This window comes from Chanodichthys erythropterus, chromosome 20 (genome assembly GCF_024489055.1).
Source record: "Chanodichthys erythropterus isolate Z2021 chromosome 20, ASM2448905v1, whole genome shotgun sequence".
NCBI lineage: Eukaryota > Metazoa > Chordata > Actinopteri > Cypriniformes > Xenocyprididae > Chanodichthys > Chanodichthys erythropterus.
In genome coordinates this window covers 28855550-28866652 of record NC_090240.1, presented here as the reverse complement: position 1 = coordinate 28866652, position 11103 = coordinate 28855550, and positions in this window count along the sequence as shown.

Sequence of the window (11103 nt, the reverse complement as noted above, 5' to 3'; positions counted from 1 at the left end):
CAATAGATACCACACAGACTAGTGACTGAGGTCATTAAAATCTTAATTACACTGGAAGTCAGACTGCGGTCTTGTCTGAAACTGTAAACCAGGCCCAGTTCCAGACCAAACTTTTTGCTAAATATTGCTAAAAACATCATTATACCAACGTGAAAGAAAACTCCTACTGTCCTCTTTGGAGTCTGGAGCCAGTTCACATCATCTTACATATTTTGACTATGTCTTATGTCATACATAATCTCCTCTGATAATCACAGGGTTAGGGTTAGGCTACTCTTGTTCCACACAAACCCATTCCTATTACCCCAATGCAGCTCACCTTCATGATAAATATGTTCTACAAATCAGGAATTAACCACAATAACCTCACAGCACTGCCCACCAAAACAAACAGAACAAGGACAAATGAGTCTGGTACAAATAAACAACAGACTGAGGAACAACCTTTCTATAGGACAGAAATAAATGCATATATATCATTGCTTATCTGACAAGAACGACTAGAACAGTTAACCTCAAAATAACCGTACATGGGACGTTTTTGTTATTTTGTTTTCATGTATGCTACTAAATACTATTTTTACCTGCAGTAAGGTTACACAGTTTCTCTGCACGTGCAGGTGATCTTCACAAAGACCTTCTCGTCTTTGGCGATTGGATGGATTTGTAGGTTAGTCCAGTTTATAAGTAACAGTTATAGTTCACTGTGTTCTAAACGGTTTGTTGTTCTACAGTTTATCAGAAAACCGCCCTAAACGATTCAGTGTGCGAGTGAGTTGTTCAATGATTAAGACCGATTCATGAAAAATTATTCATGTTCATTCTTGAACAGCAGACAGAAAATACGGGCATTGATTAAAAACAAAATGTCAGGAAAACAGTGTTTTTCAACTAGGTATTCGGTAATCTCACTCGTCAGAGGATTTATCAGCAAAATTTTACTAATGCTCGTGACATAACGAGGAACAGGTAACGTTATATGGCACACACAGAAATTTAGCGCCGCCAAGAGGTGGCGCCCTTGGCTATCGCCAATGTCACTACTCACTATTAAGGGGTTATTTCACCCAAAAATGAAAATAATGTCATTAATTACTCACCCTCATGTCACCCCTAAGATTTTCGTTCATCTTCGGAACACAAATTAAGATATCTTTGATTAAATCTGATGGCTCAGTGAGGCCTGCATAGACAGCAATGGTAGGCTACTTCCTCTCTCAAGATCCATAAAGGTACTAAAAACATATTTAAATCATGTCATGTGAGTACATTGGTTCTACCTTAATATTATAAAGCAATGGGAATGTTTTTTTGTGCAAAATAACGACTTTTTAAACAATATCTAGGATCTAATATCTAATATCAATATCTGGATCGGAGCGCCAAAGTCACGTGATTTCAGCAGTTTGGCGGTTTGATACGCGATCCGAATCACTGATTCGACTCAAAAGATTCATAACGCTCTGAAGCAGTGTTTTGAAATCGGCCATTACTAGATATTTTTAAAAAGTCGTTTTTGTTTTTTGGGGGTTTTTTTGGAGCACAAAAAAATATTCTCGTCGCTTTATAATATTAAGATAGAACCAATGAACTGATTTAAATATGTTTTTAGTACCTTTATGGATCTTGAGAGATGAAGTAGCCTGCTGTCTATGCAGGCCTCGCTGAGCCATCGGATTTAATCAAAAATATCTTAATTTGTGTTCTGAAGATGAATGAAAGTCTTACGGGTGTAGAACGACAATGAATTATTTTCATTTTTGGGTGAACTAACCCTTTAATATTTTTTCAAGTTTTAATCATTGCTGTGTTTTTCATGCATGGTAAAAATGCAATTGTTTGATTCAAAATAAAGTGTTTCCAGCCAGGAATAAATTCTCTAATTGTCACTAGACTTCAATAAAGCAATATTTACGACAGTGATTGGGCTTTAAAAATATGACTTGCATGTTACACATATTATTTAGCATGTACAATTATGGTATATGATCCAAAAAAAAATAAAATAATAAATAAATATATATATATATATATATATATATATTTTTTTTTTTTTTTTTTTTTTTTTTCCTGCGTGTGTGATTGTGACATGGGGTGTCAGAGATTAAACTCACACACATATATCCACATTCCCACCCAAGGCAGCAGGGTGTTTTCTCTTCTCAGCCCTGTGAAGGTGTGTGTTGTTGCAGCTGTGAGGTTTGTCGAGTTTTCGTTCTCCTCACTCTGATGGTTAGATAGCCTCGCTGAGGGAGTGAAGAGAAGTCCAAGAATGTTATGTGTCAGGGTTCAGGCCACACCAGCCATGGGAGGAGAGGTCAGAGAATCCCAGGAGTCTCTGTTGTCGTCACTGAGAGAGAAAGGCCGATGAAGGGAGAGAAAGATAGAGGACAGATGAAGGGTGCAAAGTGTACTTCTACTTCATATGTTTAGGCTAGTACACATGAAATGAACATAAATATCACCAAAGGAACCTTTGGTTCATGTTATGTTTGGTACAGCTTTCTGTTATGATTTAAGACCACCTCACATTTTAACTCTAGCTCTTTAATAGTTTTGGAATGGATATGATTTAATTCAAGTAATGATGATGAATAATAATTTAATCAAATTTTATTAATAAATTATCTCTAATGGATATAATAGCAGGCAAATCCTGTTTTAATTATCCATTCATCCATCCATAGACACACACAATATATATATATATATATATATATATATATATATATATATATATATATAAATATACTAATATATACACACACATATATTATGTAAACACAAACGTTTATGTTAGATTATGTTAATCGCAATTATTGTTTTATAAAATACAGTGATCCACTATGAATATCTTTATGACAGAGGCATTTGCAGGTGAATTGTAAGTCAATGCGTTCTAATCAAAGTAAACATTGGTTAAATGTCCTGAGTGATCACATGCTCTTATATACAGAAGGTCATTTCATGTGACCATTCTTTCCCCATTATAGAAGCTGAACCCTCAGGAGGTTTCTATTAGGAATAAATGAGCTTAAGAATGTTTACCTACTTCCTGCTTCTTGCGAGCATTTTGACTGCTTCATGTTGACATGGTTCTTATCTCTCGGGGTAGGAAAACATATGGCCGTTACAGATTTGTGCAGGAAATGTATCGAATTGATGGCTTCCCCCTTTCTAAAGGGACCACTGCTATTGAATAGCAGCATCTTTATTTCTACTACACACAAAATCACACACTTGTATGCAAAAGAAACTGATTTCATCAACACCTTTTCACTTCAAGGACAATAAAGTATATGATTCAAATTGCTTCAATCTAATCTATTCTGTGACCAATTTGATCTGGAGATGGTTCAGTGTGTGTCAGAGGCATTCAGACAATAAAGCTGAACAGAATTTCATTCAGATTGGTCACTCTATCAGAAGAAGAAAAGGGAAAACATACAATAAGGGTGTGGGCACTCAAAATTTCTCACTTTCAGTGGTTGTGTGTGATGAATGATGAATGCATATAAAATGATGTAAAGGAAAAAAGTTGATAATCTGTATAAGATCAACGCTTGGGACATAAATGTGCCCATAAGAATCACCTACGCTGTACATTGTTCATGCATGATTTATGGATCACATTCTGCTCTCTGCAGCCTTGAGTGTTTAGCTGTCAAAAAGCATGACATAACATGAAAATTATAACTTCTCAAAGAATTGTTTAACAAAAACATGTTTATGTTATTCATGCTCTTAAAGGAGAGGTCCAAGAAGAGCAGCTGAATTTTCAGCACTGGTTGGTAAAGGAAAGAATATCAGGATTATGTCACCGAATATGAGCAACTGAATAGACTATTGTGGATTTTATTAATGCAGGGCTTTCAATACAGTCAACTCCATGACTGTTTAGCCTTTCAGAGTAATCCATCCCTCCATCTCAAAGTCCTCGCTTCATTCCATTGTCCCTCCCTACACCTCCAGTTACAAACCAGACAGTTATTAATACACACAGACTGTCATCAATGTCCTATGGCAGTGAGAGGGTGTGCTCAGATACTATAGAGGACACATAATCCACTGCTATCCACGGCAGTCAGCGAGTGTCCTTATGGGAGGGGCAGAGGAGGCTGCTAGACGTGGGCTGACTTCCAGATTTCACTGTAAGTATTTGGATGGAGGAGAGAGAATAAGACAAACATTATAGCAGTAAAGTTTTTTAACTTTAGTTAGTGATTAATGTTACTGTTTGAGCATAAACAACTTCTGCAAAGTTACAACAATCAAAGTTAAGTGCAAAGGGAGATATTTTTTAAAGTATTCGATGTTTAAGGACTACAGCAAACGGCTGGTAGGGACTACAACGAGCGTCTTCCTGGGTTAGTGACATCACTAACCCTAAAATTTACATAAACCCTGCCCCCGAAAACACACAACAAAGGGGGCGAGGCCACGTTGAGCTGTTTTAGAGAAGAGGAAGAGTTGTTGCAGTAGAGTGTTGTTACCATGCCGTCATTTTACGCCGGACTGCTTCACAAACGAGGGTCAATTCAATGCTGGATTTGCACAAAAGATTATCATGACGGCACATGCTAGTGGATGAGTTGAATCAACTTCACAGCAACTACATAAATTTATCCACTAACCATTCAGAAACGTCCAGATGCATTCTATAAGTTGTAACTTCTTCCTGAGTCTCTCCATCAGTGTCCGACTCTGTTTGAACAATGTAAGGCTGAACACCATTACTGACAATCGACCTTTTGGCTGCGGGAGATTCTCCAGCTTTGTTGTTGTTGAGCAACCGAAGCCTGGACTAATTTATACGAATATTATAGAACTATTGAGTATTTTAGCATTTACAAATTTGTCCTATTCACTTCCAATATACAGTACAGTCCAAAAGTTTGGAACCACAAAGATTTTTAATGTTTTTAAAAGAAGTTTCGTCTGCTCACCAAGGCTACATTTATTTAATTAAAAATACTGTAAAAAACAGTAATATTGTGAAATGTTATTACAATTTAAAATAACTGTGTACTATTTAAATATATTTTACAAAGTAATTTATTCCTGTGATGGCAAAGCTGAATTTTCAGCATCATTACTCCAGTCTTCAGTGTCACATGATCCTTCAGAAATCATTCTAATATGCTGATCTGCTGCTCAAGAAACATTTAATGTGTACAATTGTACAAAATATTTGTGTACAATATTTTTTTTCAGGATTATTTGATGAATAGAAAGTTCAAAAGAACAGTGTTTATCTGAAATCTGATCTTTTGTAACATTATAAATGTCTTTACTGCCACTTTTGATTGATTTAATGCATCCTTGCTGAATAAAAGTATAATTTCTTTAATTTCTTTTCAAAAAAATAAAATTCTTACTGACCCCAAACTTTTGAACGGTAGTGTATAATGCTACAGAAGCTTTGTATTTCAGATAAATGCTGTTCTTTTGAACTTTCTATTCATCAAGGAATCCTGAAAAAAAAAGTACACAACTGTTTTCAACATTGAAAATAATCATAAATGTTTATTGAGCAGCAGATCAGCATATTAGAATGATTTCTGAAGGATCACGTGACACTGAAGACTGGAGTAACGATGCTGAAAATTCAGCTTTGCATCACAGGAATAGATTACTTTGTAAAATATATTTAAATAGTACACAGTTATTTTAAATTGTAATAATATTTCACAATATTACTGTTTTTTACTGTATTTTTAATTAAATAAATGTAGCCTTGGTGAGCAGATGAAACTTCTTTTAAAAACATTAAAAATCTTAGTGGTTCCAAACCTTTGGACTGTACTGTACATGTCTTGCTGTAACCAATTTTTTGCTTTTTAAGAAAATGAGGGAATAAAGCGGAGATACATTTTTACTGTAATCAACAATACGCCACAACTGCTGTCAATTGAGCTTATCTTGTACTCAACTCTGTATATTTCTTTAAGCGATGAAAGAGCAACTTCTGAGCAATAAAATGTTCTTCTGGGTGAGTATACATGACATAAATACACAAAGACAAAGTGGCATGAAGGATATCATTGCTGACGCATGTAAGGTGTGTGCACATTTCCATCCATCTTTACATGAGAGTTTGACACAGTCGTGTGCTGCTCCTAAGTCTGACCTAGAGGGTGTGTCCATAACTACACACATACCAAGCCATCCAAGCCAGTGATCTCTCAACAGACACACACTCTCTGACACCTGGTGGCCACGCCTGGGGGGTTTAATTTCATTGTGTGTAAAATATGATACTGCTAAGTTTTATTAGCGACGCTAACACATGCACACATATACAAAAACAACACATACTCACTGTGGACAATCACAGTGTCAAATTGCCATTGCTGGAAGCCACACTTTCACAAGCATTCATTTATTTCTAAGTATGCAATCAGCAGCTTTACAGTAAGTGCCTTGTAAAGTTCCCATGTCTGATTGAGGTCATTTGAAAGAGCCTGTGACGAGGTTTTTTTGTGAGACTTGGTGTGGACAGGCCTGTATAACCCAGGCATATGACAGTGTGATAGTCCTCTGGTTTAAGAATATTATTGGATCATAAGTTTTTACTGCAGCTCGGAGGGTCAAGTATGCTATCACATTTTCCCACATGTGCAAAGTTTGCACCTGTTGTTTGGAACATGTATGATGGATCAACACAGAACACTGTACTTTTTAAGCTGTACTTATTAAAGCTGATGTTTGTCGTTTTATATATATATATATACGACAAACGACAAAACTGATAGTTCAGTTTTTCTTTTTTAATAAATCTGCAAAAATGTCAACAATTCTGTGTTTTTCTGTCAATATGGGGTGCTGTGTGTACATTAATGAGGAAAAAAAAGAACTTAAATGGCTGCAATATAATAAAGAGTGAAAAATGTAAGGGGGTCTGAATACTTTCCGTACCCACTGTGTATATATATATATATATATATATATATATCATTGCAACGTTAGCCCCGCCCACTCTGTTGTGTTAGTGAGATGAGGAGGAGAGAAGAGCAATACAGGACTAAAAATAACCTTACCTTTAAAGGATCCTAATGCTGAGAATATGGTTATTTATTTTCGACAATGTGAATATCTCAGTTAAGCTTTATTTATTTGTATACTGTAGTGTTGTAGTCAAGACCACCTAATCCGAAACCAAGACAAGACCAAGACTTTGGGGGGTTGAGACCAAAAACGAAACCACGGCAAGTCGAGACCGAGTCAAGACCAAGACCAGACCAGCACTCCTCAAATTCTCAAATCTCTGAAAGATCCACATTTACCTGAGAAATATCTTATTTTTAATCAATAATTGCAATTAGAATAATAAGACACTGAAGAGCTGTTACCAATCAATAGAAATCACTAACAAAAAAGTTAATCTTTATACTGCAGAGGTGGAACAGAAGTTGAATCTGAATTGAATTACAAATGGATAGTGTTTAAAAATAAAATTGTTTATTGAACATAAAAAAAAAAATCTATATTACATTTGCAGTTGTGCTCATATTTGTGAAAACAACCCTCTTTCTTGTGATATTGCTTAATTATATGATGTTATATAATATATATATCAAGATCTTATACAAGTACTTTTTTGCAATCGTATCTTGAATTTTGTGGGCATTTGTTTTAATTTTGGTGACATTTTTGACACAATCCCTTGTTGATTTCTGACCCGGCACAATATAATAAATGAAATTAGAAATAAGTTACTGTTTGCATTTGAAGCAGGAAGTTTTACAAATCAAATTAATGATGTTAACAAAGAAATCAGACAATGCAACGGCAATTTAGCGATATCCCTGCAGCTGTGGTCTTGACTTTTCTTGAAATAAAATCCTGAGTCCTTTTAGTCTGAGACCAAGACAAGACCGAGACAAGACCGAAACCTTCAAAAATGGTCTTGAGACCAAGACCGGTATTAAGTACTAAAACACTAGTATGCTGTACATTTCACTGTGGATTCTTTGTTAAATCAATCGCATTTTGGCGCTGGCTTTGCAAACAGACTTTTACAATATGTACTCAACAGTACTGCAACAACATGTAAGTAATTGTTTATTCTACCAGAAAGACTCGGGAGGCAAGATAACGTAACAGTGATATTTATTAACAATCAGCAAGCAAAATATTGTAAGATAAAGTTCTTTGGCGTAGACCCTGTCCGTAGCTCACATCCTAAAGTGTTGCGGCCTCTGCATTTCCTGCTTGAAGATGAAGGCAGGGGCGTAGCCGACCCCTTGGGAGGTATGGACAGGGACCATCCTGGTGGTGGTGGGGAGGATGGAGGTGAAGGTTGGCGTCAGCATCTGCGAACTCAGACATGTGTAAGTAACAATCTTTTGTACTCCAAGTAAGATAATGATTGGTTGGATTTAAACTAATAGGTGACATAACTTTGAGTCTTCCTGGCAGAAGTTACGCTAGAGCTTTCATTTCTAACGCCTGATCTGATATGTAATGTTTCATGTACAGTCAAATGTTCTTTGTCTACATGTCAGTAAATCAAACCAGTGACTAAACGATCAACTTCACGTTGTTTCTCTTAGTAGGATGAAAATAATCTGTTATTTAAATGGTGATTAAATTATAGAAAGCGTTCAAATAACGCTCCCTTTACAATCGCTGGAGCTGTCAATCAAACAGAGTGAGTTTATCAGTGACTAAGTTCTGGACTCGTGCCAAAACTCTAGTTTTATTCAACGAATATCTTAGTTACATTGAGTTTGCACTGTTAGATATGATGAAAGCATTTGCTATTGTGCAGAAATTGAGTTGCAGTGATGAGATCACTGCTTTCATAGACTCAACAACATGTCTGTGATCGGCTACAATGTTCATCACTGCAACCTTTCATGCCACAATCTAAATACAGGTGCAAAAAGTTGATTTATTTCATTAATTCCATTCAAAAAGTGAAACTTGTAAATTATATTCATTCATTACACACAGACTGATATATTTCTTTTAATTTTGATGATTATAACTGACAACTAAGGAAAATCCCAAATTCAGTATCTCAGAAAATTAGAATATTACTTAAGACCAATACAAAGAAAGGATTTTTAGAAATCTTGGCCAACTGAAAAGTATGAACATGAAAAGTATGAGCATGTACAGCACTCAATACTTAGTTGGGGCTCCTTTTGCCTGAATTACTGCAGCAATGCGGCGTGGCATGGATTCGATTAGTCTGTAGCACTGCTCAGGTGTTATGAGAGCCCAGGTTGCTCTGATAGTGGCCTTCAGCTCTTCTGCATTGTTGGGTCTGGCATATCGCATCTTCCTCTTCACAATACCCCATAGATTTTCTATGGGGTTAAGGTCAGACGAGTTTGCTGACCAATTACGAACAGGGGCACCCCAAACCATCACTGACTGTGGAAACTTTACACTGGACCTCAAGCAACGTGGATTGTGCGCCTCTCCTCTCTTCCTCCAGACTCTGGGACCCTGATTTCCAAAGGAAATGCAAAATTTACTTTCATCAGAGAACATAACTTTGGACCACTCAACAGCAGTCCAGTCCTTTTTGTTTTTAGACGCTTCTGACGCTGTCTGTTGTTCAAGAGTGGCTTGACACAAGGAATGCGACAGCTGAAACCCATGTCTTGCATACATCTGTGCGTAGTGGTTCTTGAAGCACTGACTCCAGCTGCAGTCCACTATTTGTGAATCACCCCCACATTTTTGAATGGGTTTTATTTCACAATCCCCTCCAGCGTGCGATTATCCTTATTGCTTGTACACTTTTTTCTACCACATCTTTTCCTTCTCTTCGCCTCTCTATTAATGTGCTTGGACACAGAGCTCTGTGAACAGCAAGCCTCTTTTGCAATGACTTTTTGTGTTTTGCCCTCCTTGTGCAAGGTGTCAGTGGTCGTCTTTTGGACAACTGTCAAGTCAGCAGTCTTCCCCATGATTGTGTAGCCTATAGAACTAGACTGAGAGACCATTTAAAGGCCTTTGCAGGTGTTTTGAGTTAATTAGCTTATTAGAGTGTGGCACCAGGTGTCTTCAATATTGAACCTTTTCACAATATTCTAATTTTCTGAGATACTGAATTTGGGATTTTCCTTAGTTGTCAGTTATAATCATCAAAATTAAAAGAAATAAACATTTGAAATATATCAGTCTGTGTGTAATGAATGAATATAATATACAAGTTTCACTTTCTGAATGGAATTATTGAAATAAATCAACTTTTGATGATATTCTAATTATATGACCAGCACCTGTATAATGCCATAGATTTAAGTGTAATGCTATAATCAACACTTTTCATGATTAGTTAACTTTGAGAGCTGTAATAGTAAAACCGTGCTAAAAGTTTTTGAGACTAATACTTAGCGCTATTTCATATTGCAAAGATGTACAGTTCATGACCCCTTTAAGTGTCCCCACACTTGCCCCCATCAAATGAATGAACTTTTTATTAGGTTCCTGGATAAATTAATATGCACCCAAGATACTATTGTACTGAAAGCAAAGAAGAAACATTAGAAAAAAAATGTCACCATTGCATAAAAAAAATGGTTTCATAAGAGGGATCAGGACAGCATATGAAAATACAATGAATAAAACTATTGTTCTCTGAGAGATGTTTAACTCTCTTCACAGGGGAGTCTTCAGTTGTCTTTTCAAGGCCACAACGTCTGATGAAGACCATGCGGAATCTGGAAAACATGTCTCTTTCTTTCCACTGTGATGCAATGCACACTTAAACGATTTCATTTCCTGTTCTCCACAACGCTCCCAAGTCAAGCGTCATCTCAGCTCAACTCTGAACATTCCAGTCTATTATAATTATATAACTGTTTGTTTCTCTATATATTGGCACTAGATTTATTATTAAATGTGTGTGTGTGTGTGTGTGTGTGTGTGTGTGTGTGTGTGCGTGTGCCTGCGCGTGCGCGTGTGTGTGTGTGTGTGTGTGTGTGTGTGTGTGTGTGTGTGCGTGCGTGCGTGTGTGTGTTTTGTAATTAAGTTGCTTATGTTTTAAAATGTTTAATGCTATAAAATGTTTGATAATCCATCTCGGCTCAACAACAACAAAAAAAATCTCCGGAGGCATACTAGGTATAAAAAAGATACAAA